Source organism: Phycodurus eques, chromosome 13 (genome assembly GCF_024500275.1).
Source record: "Phycodurus eques isolate BA_2022a chromosome 13, UOR_Pequ_1.1, whole genome shotgun sequence".
Classification (NCBI taxonomy): domain Eukaryota; kingdom Metazoa; phylum Chordata; class Actinopteri; order Syngnathiformes; family Syngnathidae; genus Phycodurus; species Phycodurus eques.
This window is the reverse complement of record NC_084537.1, coordinates 12,642,659-12,655,880: the sequence shown is the minus strand read 5'-3', so window position 1 is coordinate 12,655,880 and position 13,222 is coordinate 12,642,659. Positions and strand designations below refer to the sequence as shown.

The 13,222-nt window shown below is 38.2% G+C and overlaps 1 protein-coding gene across 2 annotated transcripts in view; it reads left to right on the top strand.

Moving 5' to 3' along the window:
* clstn2a (calsyntenin 2a) overlaps positions 1 to 13,222 on the top strand; it is a 158,036-nt gene that overhangs the window by 85,435 nt on the left and 59,379 nt on the right. The gene's annotated exons all lie outside the window — the stretch shown is intronic.

The following is a 13,222-nucleotide window of genomic DNA, read 5'->3' as shown; positions in this document are numbered from 1 at the left end:
ACCGCCCAAAAAATTACAGTTGCCGTGTCTTTGCCGCACAGCAAGCATTTGAGCCCTGCACACTTGCCGACACTCTGCAACGGAACAACTGCGACTCTGTATCGGGCTTTGAGGCACCGCATACAATATAGTGTACTATATTAATGTTTATTGAACCACAAAAGCGTGGTGCGATTGTCAAGGAAGAAGCGGATTGCCCTGTCCGCTGTACAGGAGCTCTATTAAAATGCAAAGAGATGAAATGGGCGACATTAAAGGAGAGTGTGAATATTTTGGAAATGATCGATCGCCACATTCACCCACTGCACCAGTACATCTCGAAGACAGGAAATCTCTGCACTTTGCTTTTTAGACACAGGTGCATATTAAATCATTAATATAGTTAAGGTTTATTGTAAAACCCAATATATACACTGTATAGGTACGGTTTGGTGGCACTGTGGTGGCAGCTGTCCTGCCTGGGTCTCACTGCGATTCAGCAAAATTATTGACCGACGGTCGACCACTCATGAAAACTCGTTCACGAACCCTGCATGTTGTGTGAGAGTTCAGTCTGCTTCGGCCTTGTCGCTCAATGTGTGGCGGGCCTAACAATATAAAGTGTGTCCATAAATTTGTTTATGTTTTCACTTTTTCCATTAAAATATCTTTAATGGGATTTTCTTTCATTAACTCACAAGACTTCTGACTTATCAAAAGGAAATATACCATATGAGTAAAAGTCAGTCAAAGAGTGAGCAGATTGAACTGGCTTTTTGTAATTATGTGTTTGTGTAGGTATGTGTTTGAGCCTAAATTATTTATTAGGGCTTTCCTTTTTTTCATATCCTTGAAAGGTAGAAGTATGGTAAATAAGCAATGTGTTTATGTTATAATATGGTGGTCATATTTGAACTAATCAGGGACAAAGGGTCACACTTACATAAAGATAATGGTACAAAATCTGTTTTCCAACCCTCAATCCACATAATAAATTCCACAACCACTCTCTTTCGTGGAAGAGGTAATAGAAGTTGATGAAAAGTGCTACCTCAACTGTTTCTTGGTTGCTTACAACAATATAAAAATATAAGCCCCCATTGCCATGGCTCTCTTCACAGAATCACTCTTTTCTCAACTGTCCACTTCTGTTTTTTCCCCCTAAATATTGTTTGGGGCCAATCCCAGCGCACAGCTTGATCCCTTCTTGAGTTGTCCCATCAGATGTGACAGATGTGCATGTGAAATGAATGTTTGTGACTCTGCCTGCCACTTTGGACAAAAGCTCGCTTTTACAGAAGTGCCAGAACTTGTGAAAGGCAATTTCAAATGAGTGAAAGCGTAATGGATGAGGGCAGCAAGCCCATCAGACAACAGCTGAAAAGAACAGAGTCCAACGGTCTAACTAATGTATACTTACACACACTGTTCCACCTCTGGGAAAGAAATCACACATTGACACATTGAAGTGTTTCTCCCCCCCCTCCCTCCAAATCTTTTTTTTTCCCACTGGAACAAGACATCCACACCACAACTATAACATCAGTGGCATTGATTGATCATTTTCAGTGATTTTAGCATTGCGAGATTAACATTTTCTTACTCTGCAGAGCATGACCTTCAACACACCTTATAATAAGGAATAATAATTAATAATATAATAATTCTTGCAAGTGCGTGTATCCTACAGAAAATACACTGTATCTAGAGTAGTACCTTGAATTAGTTTGGTTTGAGTCGTTCCAAGCTCATAACTCAGTGTGCTTGTATATCAAATCAATATTCCCCATTGAAATGCCACCACATTCTTTGCTGCATGTTTTTAGTGGAAAAACAAACAGGTGACCAATGGTGCCCAACTGTGACAAACTCTTAAGGAATGTGGCTAAATGGTCCCCAATCAGAAGAAGCTACTCTAGACAGATGGGTGAGGCTAAATTATAAAGCGGTTTTGGCTGTGTCACCTAATGTAAATGAAGCAAAGTGTCAAAATTCGAATTGTCCTATTATTTATATTTAATTATTTTTGGGGCAAATCACCCTGACACATGAGGTGCGAGGCGGTGCTCTCAGCTTTAATTAGCATTGTTTTCCCTCTTATTCTTTACCATTTTTATCAACTTCCCCACTGCCCTGGGTATATGCTCTCTTATTTGTTTAAAATTAACAAAAAACAAAGAGGTAAGAAGTGGGACTAACAATATATATATTTTATAAATTTTTTATATTTTATATTTGCTTTCATCCCAGCGGCATCAGCATCCGATGACAGTCTCATACCAGGCCCTATCTGACCTCTAAGACCTTTAGTTGACCTTTTTGTGTCATTTAACATTATCACAAGCGGGACTGTCACTCTGAGGTGAGGTTTCTGGCACCTCACTCTCTCTATGGTTGAGCTGTTATGTGGCACAGGAACATTTATGATCAACTTTCTTCTTTGGAAAAAATAATATTACTATATTGAACTTTATTTTTAGTTGTTTTTTTTTTCTTTTGTCAGTATGTTTTACAGCGGCAGGCTCCAAAGCTAAGCTCTAAAGGAAAAGGATTAAAGGATGTTTTAGCCGCATTGTTTGTCAAGTATGCAATACATTTTCTTGCAAAATCAGATCTTGGATTAGCAAAGCAAATTACAATTTAGTCTAATCTGATGAATTTCACAGATTTACAAATTCTGTGAACGTTACATTGAAAACATTTTCTCTTTACATTTAATTTGTTTCACAAAACAGTGAAGTCTAACTCTCTACATCCATGCATCCATCCATTTTCTGAGCCGCTTCTCCTCACTAGGGTCGTGGGCATGCTGAAGCCTATCCCAGCTATCATCAGGCAGGAGGCGGGGTACACCCTGAACTGGTTGCCAGCCAATCGCAGGGCACACATAGACAAACAACCATTCGCACTCACATTCACACCTACGGGCAATTTAGAGTCTTCAATTAACCTACCATGCATGTTTTTGGGATGTGGGAGGAAACTGGAGTGCCCGGACAAAACCCACGCAAGCACGGGGAGAACATGCAAACTCCAGACAGGCGTGGCCGGGGATTGAACCCCGGTCCTCAGAACTGTGAGGCAGACGCTCAAACCAGTCGCCCACCGTGCCGCCCTCTCTACAATCTACTAAAATCTGAAAATGTGTTCATTTTATTTTAGGGATTAAGTTTACAACACTTGTGTTTTTCAATCTACCTTCAGTAGGATTTGACATGTTGCTGAAGCATTTAGATACGATATCGACAACCTTGAAGATTATCACAACAACAACTCTAAATTAATGGCGTCAAATAAACTGTCTTTGACTGTCTGATTCAATATGATCGCTACCGTATACAACAAATAGATGCTACGTTTTTCCCAAAATAACAGAATCTTTGAGCTGAAGACCTAGCAGATGATTAAACATGACAGAGACCCATGCATAAGTTATTGCCTGAAGGTCTACTATGAAAAACGTTAACTAGCACGTAGAGATGAATGAGAGATGGCACATTGGTTATTATGTTATCCTCCCCAGCATATCCCAAGTGCGTTGCTCACGAGCTCCTCTTGAGATGTCTCTAAATGCACCTTTTGATGAAGGCTGCATGTAGTGTCACTCCACAATCTAACACGCAGCTGTATCACATGACAGCTTGATGGTTCCCCTTTTATACGGTTCAATAATTGTGCGTTCGAATGCATAAGTTCTCCAGGGGTTCTTAAATGCCACCTGTCATATTTGTCATATGTATGCCTCCCTTCATTTCCACTTGGATTGCAGTTATTACATTAAACATGATGTGAGACAGCTGATGTGAAATGCGTTTTCAGCTATACATAAAAACACAAAAAGGAGATACAAGTACATGAACACTGTATTGTAAAATCAAGGTAATTTGAATAATTTTACATTTTCGGAAGCTTCTTAGACAGGATCGCATAGGTATGTTAAAGTAGCTTACATTTAATCGATAACCTACAGTATGTCTTCTGATTTTTTCATACTACTGTTGAATTTTTTTGCAATCACGTAGAGATGTCTTTTATTTTTTTAAGCAGTTTTTTTTTCCAACTGGGATAACATTAAATTAGAAAAACAATTCAGAAATGTGCTTCTTTAAAAAACAAGTACATTTATAAGTGACCCCCTAACCCTTTTAACAGTAGTGTATAATAAACAACTGTTTTCAGCAAGTTTTGTATATATATATAAAAAAAAAAAAAACTTGCAACAACAAATTGACAAAATAATGTTTCATCCATTTTCACTCAAAGACTGTGATGTGTAAATGGCGCCACAGAGCATGTGCTGTCTCTTTGCATGTGTATGTGCATGTGTGCATCTTTGAGTGCATTTTTTTCCCTGTCTTCTCCTTTCCTCAGGGAACTTGTGGGCTCACAGAGGTCAACAAAAGAGCCTCTGACATTTACATCACATCAAAGCCCGGGTTTATGTGTGTCAGTCTGCAGTCCATAAATCTAACAAGATACACAAAAAAATAGATGCCTTTTAAAACATATTCTCTCCTGCTCACTAGCTCTGATGGTCCCCCATTGCACAATTATTTTGTGTACTATATATTGTCTGGACAGAATGCGTGTATAAAAATTCCCCTCCCGCACACATCTTCACACTGTCAAATTCTGCTTTCTAAAAAAGCCATTTAGCTGTCAAGTGGTGACACTTGAACTGTCACAAGTGACTCAGTCAGGGGGTGAGGAAAAAGGGGTGGAACCAGCGACTGTACCCAAAAAGCAGTGCCTTTGAGTGCGCAAACGTGAGATGTGTATAATTGCTTATCATAGTAAAATCCCCTGCAGAGAAAATGAGATGACATGTTGGAAGAATATAGAAGCGCTACAGTGACATTTTGACCTGTTCGCTATGTCTCTGTACTCAAGGTTGGCCATATCATAATAGCCTTGCAACTCCAGGGTGCCAACAATATGCTGTAATTGTACTGTAAAATTCCATCTTTTGACCGATTTACAAGGCCTGATAGCTGTGCTACTTACTGTCCGGAGTGTGCAGTGATTGTATAGCACACTAAACTGAACAGACATTAGTACCTTGACTTACAAGTTTAATTCATTCCATGAACTAGCTCATAACTTAATAAATAAATTTTCCCCATTGAAATTAATTGAAATGACAATCTGTAGCAGCCCCCCCCAAAACCGCCACCATTTTTTTCATTACAGGTTATGTGATTTTAAATTTAAAGTAATAATAATAATAATAAGTTTTTGACAAAGTTTATCAGTGACCCAACACTGCATCTGTCTGCAGTAAATGTCTGTGTGAAACATTGGGTCCGGCGGCGCAAACTTGGTTCCTGGTGGAAATTCTGATCGACGTATTTTTTTAATCGACTTAGCAGAGTTATTTATCTCCCAACCACCCCCCCCCCCCCCATCTCCCCCAGCCCTAATTGAATACACTACAAAGACAACATATTTGTTCAAACTGATAAACTTTGTTGTTTTTCAAATATTCACTCATTTTGAATTTGATGCCTGCAACCTGTTCCAAAAAAGCTGGGACAGGGGCATGTTTATCACAGTGTTACATCACCTTTCCTTTTAACAACACTCAATAAACGTTTGTGAACTGAGGACACTAATTGTTGAAGCTTTGTCGGTGGAATTCTTTCCCATTCTTGCTTGATGTACAACTTCGGTTGCTCAACAGTCTGGGGTCTCCGTTGTCGTATTTTGCGCATCATAATGCGCCACACATTTTCAATGGGAGACAGGTCTGGACTGCTGGCAGGCCAGTCTAGTACTCACGCTCTTTTCCTACGAAGCCACGCTGTTGTAACGTACAGAAGGTGGCTTGGCATTGTCTTTATGAAATAAGCAGGGATGTTCAATATGCAGTTTAGGAGATAAGGGAACCCTAAAGTTGCATTGTGGACAGTGGCTCTCCTTGCCCACTCACAGTAATTTAAATGCAATATAATGCAATATAATAGTTTGCTCATACCTCAAATATTGGTGCACAACACAAAGCAAAAAAAATCAACAAAGCACAGGCTGATAACCGGAAAAAACCTGGTAAATTTGGGCACTCGTAAGTACCACTATTGTTTTTGTTTAATGAGACAAATGTTAGCATTTCAGACATAAGGTTGCGATAAGAATTTTACACACTCACCATGGGCATGGATATGATATTATTTTTTTATTATTATTTATTAATTTGAATCACAATTTTTCCAGGGATGACTAATTATACAATGTATCTTCAATAATTTTTAAAAACAATAATTGGGTCCAAACATTTTGGATTTGCACACCCCCACTAATATTTAATTAAATATTTAGTCAGTTTTCCCTCAAACAGATGCTTTGTGTAACCATCAACAGGCTTTTGGTAATTTGCTGAATATTCTAGCACTCCTTTAAGTAGAAACTGTAGCATTCCTTACAATTGGTTGCTTTCCTGGCACATTGGCGACTTTGTTGGTTTACAACAGCATGTTTCATGCTGTCTCTTTGTATTTTGCACAGTGGATTTAAAGTGGATGTATCTTTTCAGCTGTAGGGAAAGTGAAGTTAAAAAAAAAACATTTCTTCCTGACAACTACTATAGATATTGTGAAACCAATGAAGATGGAAAATAATAGATTGTCGTAAAAGCCCACTCTTCATTTACTCTTTAATGACATTTATATATCTTTACTTTAGACGTTTGGGTTTTGATTCTTTGTTGTGCTGTATTGTATACATGATCTTTCAGTCAGATAATTCTCAAATTTAACCAGTATTACTTGTGACAATCCATCTCATGACTTAAGTGGGATTTAATTGAATTAGTGCATCTGCTAAATTCTTATTCTTCATAACTTCAATAGATCTTTTTTAAAGTGATTACACTGCAGATAACAAATCACAGCTGAATGGCAGTGATAGTAAATACAACCCAATAAGAAATGGTCACACATTGATGATACAGGAACAATATGTTTAGAAAGACTGTTTTTTTGGGTTTTTTTTAATTATATAAAAAAAAAAAGTTAGAACACCAACAACTCAAGTAGGCTGCATACCGGGAATACTACAGTATTCTGGCATACTGCCTGGTTTGATTTTTGCACATACAAATTTTTTTTTTAAAGATTGTTTTAAAGGTTAACCTGGTGCGTTAACGTATATCAGCAGAATTGAGCTTTTTTTTGTGTGGCCGTGTCACGTTTTCATGATTCAGGGGAAAAGATAACCTGTGTGTGCTGGCATGCGCGTGTCTGTGTGAGGTGTCAGTTTGTCACCCGGAGGTCAAGCGGTTGGTCAGACAACCTCCCAAATGCAATTAAGCCAGCTGAGACTGATGAATTGGTCCCGCATCTCACTCTTGAACTGTCACGACACCCACGGCACTGTTGTCCTTTCACGTCAAGAAAAACGGTAGTTATGGAGTCACTTTACGAGTACCAGCATGATGTCACTGTTAAAATTGATACATAGGATGATCGTCAGTCTGTCTTTATGTCATCTGTTTGCTCCACATTGAAATGTCTCCATTTCCTAGATTGTAGTGATGGATGACTCTCAATGACATTTTGTCTTACACCACCAGAAATATTACTGCCGTCTTTGATGCGCTCAAATTTTTAATTTCATATTTTGTGAACTGAACTTAATAAATTTCTGCGTGGTGAACGTAATTGATTAATTTTTGAACGAAAGTTAAATTTCATTCAAGAGTGCCAGGTTGTGTTGATACTATAAGCTCAGTGGCCACTGACTGTTGAAGGCTTGCAATGGTAAATGTACAGTCTATCAATTGTTTAGTGTTATCTTGGCCTCATGATGTCAAAATGTTGAACAGTTGAATTGTGGATTCAAGTAGAGAGAAAGTCAAATGAAGTTCTCCTGTAAAGGTTGTAGTGCCCTTTTGGCTCCATTGGTAGTGTAGTGGTACATGCTGCTACCTTTTGCGGAGACGACGCAGGTTCGATTCCCGACCAATATCCCAATACCCAGCCACTGCCGAATAATTAAAAAAATAAAAATAAATGTGACAACCGGCATAAAAAGTGTCAAACAAATCATGTCAGTGACTTGTTGTGGCGACCCCCGATGGGACAAGCCGAACGTTGCACCAACAACTGTATCGTAATAGACATCGGTTTCAACTTCCAATTTATTTATTAATCAATTAGGGACTTCTTAGTTCCCCCTGAATCATACAGAGAAATGTATTCCTGTCCTTGATCATTGTGGGAGCTGAAAATCTTGAAGTCATCCCAGAAGAGTTGAAACTGTTGGCCGTATGGCAATGTCATCAGGAGTTTATTTGCTGTCGAGATGTAAGCAGATCAAAGCACAAGTCCAGCAGTGACAAAAATCTCCAGAGCCACCACTAAGATAACGTTTTAAACATCTTATCCTTCAGTCAACTTAATGTCCTCATTGCCACCTCTGCAAAACCTTGAGATGCGAGAGAAAATCCTGTTTAAGCCCACAGTCGGATGGCTTAGCAGAAAGCCCTCATTTGGTTTTAGTCTTCTTTTGCATCATCCCCCCCCTCCCAAAAAAAGGAGACTCAAGCATAGTGGAAGATGGCTGTTTTCTGTGTGTTATTTGCAAGAAATAAAATGCAATATTTTTTTTATTAATTATGAAAGTAGGTGGATAATTACAGTATAATATGGACCAATTGTTTTTGGTAATTGAAGACTGGAATACACACACTAATATAAAAAAAAACTGCTTTTTTGCATTTGCACAATTAAATAAACAGGATTATACCAAGCAAACAAATGGAGATTAAAAATGTAACCTTCTTTTAAGGTAAAATGTGTAAAATTTGTGAGTCTTGTTCGTGTGTGTTCAGTAGGCGTTGCGATATATTCTGACAGTCAGTAGACAGATGATGTGCTAGTCTGTCATTAATTAAATGAGAAGATGTGGGGCGAGTGTGAGCTCAGTTCAGAGAAAGAACGAATCAAAGTTTAAGACTGTCTGATACTCTCCCTGGGCAAGCACACACACACACACACACACGCACACACACACGCACACACGCACTCACGCCTAATAATATTAAAGCTTGTGATTTATTTGTTTATAATAAATAGACATACAGCACCATTAGACTTTTTGGTTTTAGCAATGCTTATAATGACTATGAATAAAGCATACAGTTGAAACTAGGTTTTCATTATTAATCTAATCCAAAGGTCTTTTGAGTCAAACCAAGTCTTACGAAAACAAACACAATATTTCCCATAGGAAAATTATTATTATTAAATGAATCCGTTACAGACAGCCCAAAAAATTAACAAAAATACATTTTTAAGAGAATACTTTTAGTTTACCGTACATAAAACAAATTGAAATAAATATAACTCACTATTGAATAGGATAATTTAACATTAAACATCACTTTTATCTTTATAGAGGACCCTTGATGGTCTATGGAAAATGGCACGTAAGGGAGATAGAGGAGGAGGAGAGGTTATTGTGTGGAAGGGTAAACTGGCATTTTTGTGCTCTGAGTTCTTTCTTGAATTCTACAGTGTTTTTCATCTTCTTTATCAAAGGGTCGGCCATGCCACTTAGAACTATCTTTGTCTGAAACACCAGTATCATCAAAATGGCAGATCATGTACATGATGCAATGCGGCGTGATACGTTACCAAACTCTACAAGAAAACTCTCAATAAACCTGCGCCTGGGATGCTTTGTGTCGGTCCTCAATTCCAGGAAATGACCGAGCGAGTCACACGGGCAGACAGATGATTTCAGCATGGACCATTTTTAATTGTACAGAAACCAAGAGGATGTATGAAAACTGGGACAAAATTTCGCTGAAAAAAAATTATCGAAAACCGAATCTTACGATAACTAAGGCGTACGAAAACCACTACCAAGGTTCCACTGTAGAATGTCACTTGGTAGAGCAGAGACATCAGCCAAGGCCACACAATTAGTTGTTTTGCATGCATCATGACTCAAAATGAAATCATTTGATGCATCAGCACCTTTAAGCAGATCTTTAACAACATTTGATGGATTCTGCCCTGCCCCATTCACACCGTTTTGACAAAACACTTCTGCACTTTTTGGCTTGACTGAGACAGTAGCCCTCAGTGCTATTTCAGCGCAGCACAGTCACAGTCATAAGTCACAGAATCACTATCCTGATAAGAAGTGATGCCTTACATTGTTAACTACTAAAAGCTGATTAAGGTGGATGTGTCCCACAGGCTCGTCACTAATTGGGAAAGTAGATTCTCACTCCAAATACAGTAGGAAGTCAAGGCTTCATTTCTCAGCCAATTTGTTTCCATTATGTTACCATGAGATCCTCCATGGAGGATATGTCATGTTAATTTTGTGCTAATGATTAACTCTGGTCTTCTTTCCCTGCCTAAAACACAGCATTCTACAAACCTATTTGTTTTTTGTCTTTATTTTGATATTTAAAATTGTAACAAAGTACATTTCCTCAAATAGTGGCCTCCACTCTATTGATTCCATGTCTCAATTAATATATGCTTCACTCCAAACACTGTCTCCTTCCCTCAAAGGTCTCTCGTAAACTAAAGTCTGCTCCTGTGCCTAGGTTTTTTTGTTTTGTTTTTTTAATTAAAGACTCTATAAATTCAATTCAGAGATTTGTTTCGAAATTCATTATACATTTGAAAATAATTGCTGCAAACATGCAAATACTGATAATGTAATACTCAATTGTAGCGTTAAATTATTTTTTTACAATTTTTAATTTTCATGATTATTTTTGGGGGGCGTGGCCAAAACGGCGCCACTTCCCCAATATATAAGAACTTGAGTGCCTCAGCGGTTATCCTTCACAATTGCAATGTCCAAATAGCTAGCTACTACCTATGTCTACACCCCAAAAATGCTTCGTCACTTTGCATAGTCCAATGGCGTGGCCGCTTTAGAGTGCCTCGTCGTCAGCCACGAGTGCACGCAAGTCATTGTGACAAAGGCGAGGAGGGTAAAAGAATGGGAGACTAAAAAAAAGCCAGACTTGACAGCCAGCATGTGGACTGGGGCTTTACACTGGCATGGCTGCTTTAGAGCGCTTGGTTGTCGGCCGTGAATAAGTAACTCGAGGAAGAAATCTTTAAAAGGTCCGACTTGACAGCCAGCATGTGGACTGTGAGTTGCTGCAACTTTACATTATTGTGCAATTGGATGTTTAATTGTCTTAATTGTGCTGTATTTTATTGTATTTTATTTAATTAACTTGGCCAAGCACGGTCTTCAAAAACTATGTACAAAGAAGTGTGGTGTAAGGTCAATTTACGCGAAAGACAATTTTCCCCTCTTGTTTTTATTTATTTTTATTTTTTTTTAATGGCTCTCCAATAAAGACACAATCAGTGTGTGTTAAAATTGTGTTTGCATTAAATTGTGTTAATAATTTACTACTTTTGATACTCCTTCATTTCTGATTTATGGTAACATCGCTAAAATGTAGATCAGCTCTTTTTGACATGGTTTGTAATCAATTGTATCCGTGATGTCGCTTTCCACTTTTACTGTCAATTTAGCCTAATTTAAAACACATACCTTTTTGACAATTTGACATTTTCGGGCACTGCAGCTCTTTGAAGGGCCATCCATTTTTTTTACATTATTGTCATTAGCCTGCGTCTTTCCGTGGTGGTAAGCCCAATGCCAGAGGCCAAACTCTGCCATTATTATGTTTACTTTAAAAAGCAACCCTTTACCTTATGATGTACTGGCCCAAAGATTAGACTGGCTTTCATCCATAAATTTCCACTGAGTGAATTTGAAGTGTTCCCTCCGGGGCCGACTGCTGAGAACCAAGCTAAGTGGCAAGAAATAAAACGTATGCGTGTGCATGCATAAGTACATGTTTGCTGACTCAGGAAGAGGCAAGATGAAATCTCTCTACCATTTACATATTCATCCACACATTTTCCACTTGTTCAGTCCTCTATATCTCCTCCTCTGCATACTGCAACCCTATTGCATTCCACTGTAAAATTGAATCCAGAAATATTTGCTACAACGGATGGAGCAGAAAATGGATTTGCATCCAACCACAAAGTGTGACGCAGATGTCACTTTTCACAGCTATCCGCTAACTTTGTTGATGTTACAGGTGTTTTGAAGAGAAATTTTACACGCTCTCCTTTTCCCGTCTGAGTATGTTTATGTGCAGGGGATCACAGTGTCCCTTATCAGCCGTCTTCCATGTGTAAATATTACAACCTGCTGTTGAACTCATCTTGGAGAGGCAAATGAGGAACAAACAATCTTAAAAATGGCCATGAAAGCTTTAAAACCTCAGCACATTCAATGCTATCTTTTCACCCTGGAGGGTATTTTAAAATCTAATCAGGTTAAAAAATAATTCAGGGAGGAAATGCATGAAACGGCATTGACAGTGAGATGTAGTGTTAAAGGTGTATTTGCCTCTGAACCTGAAAGGAAGGTATACTGTACATGTTTTCAAGCAGTGGTTCTTAAACCTTTCACACCAAGTACCACCTAAAAAATACTCCTCTCTAAAAATGTATGGCACATAAATGTTAAATGATTTTTTTTTTTAACTGTCAGTAAGTTCTGAGAAATTAGATGCAAATATTTTCTACTTAGTTAAATAAAACCAATCTGTACTTAGGCAGGGATTCTTTGACGTATCTATGATTTCACACTGACTGTATACTCACCTGTACAAGTATCGTCTGTGTCCTGTATCTGACATTTTAACTGGCACATTTGAGTATTCTTGAGCGTTCCTCCATTTACACCTGTTTAATCAATAAATGGTCACACAAGTAGGGGTCGGATATTAAATGGAAAGCCGTTTGAGCTTATATTTGTTTGAGCTTATATTTGATATCCTACTACTACTAAGTTGTCCATGTTTTATTAAGCTCTTGTCCTCTCTGGTAAGACAATTCGGTGCACTAGTAGAATGACTGTCTTACTATTGATATTTGTTTTTCCACTACTGCCTTCCTCTACTGTATAACATTTCTCCACGCTAGTAGAATGACTAGGGCACACTAGTAGAACGATTACATGTTATTAGTGAGGTTAAACTGTGCATTACTTGACATCTGCGGACTACTAGTACTAATAGTGCAGCGCTAGATGTTGTGCGTTGAATTTTCTTGACAAAGCGTTTACTAATCCATGGACAATTCAGCACACTAGAAGGATATCGAATAAATGCTCAACCGGCTTGCCATAATTATTAGGCATAAAGGCGAGGTGTTTTCATTTCGGAATAGACTTATGATGT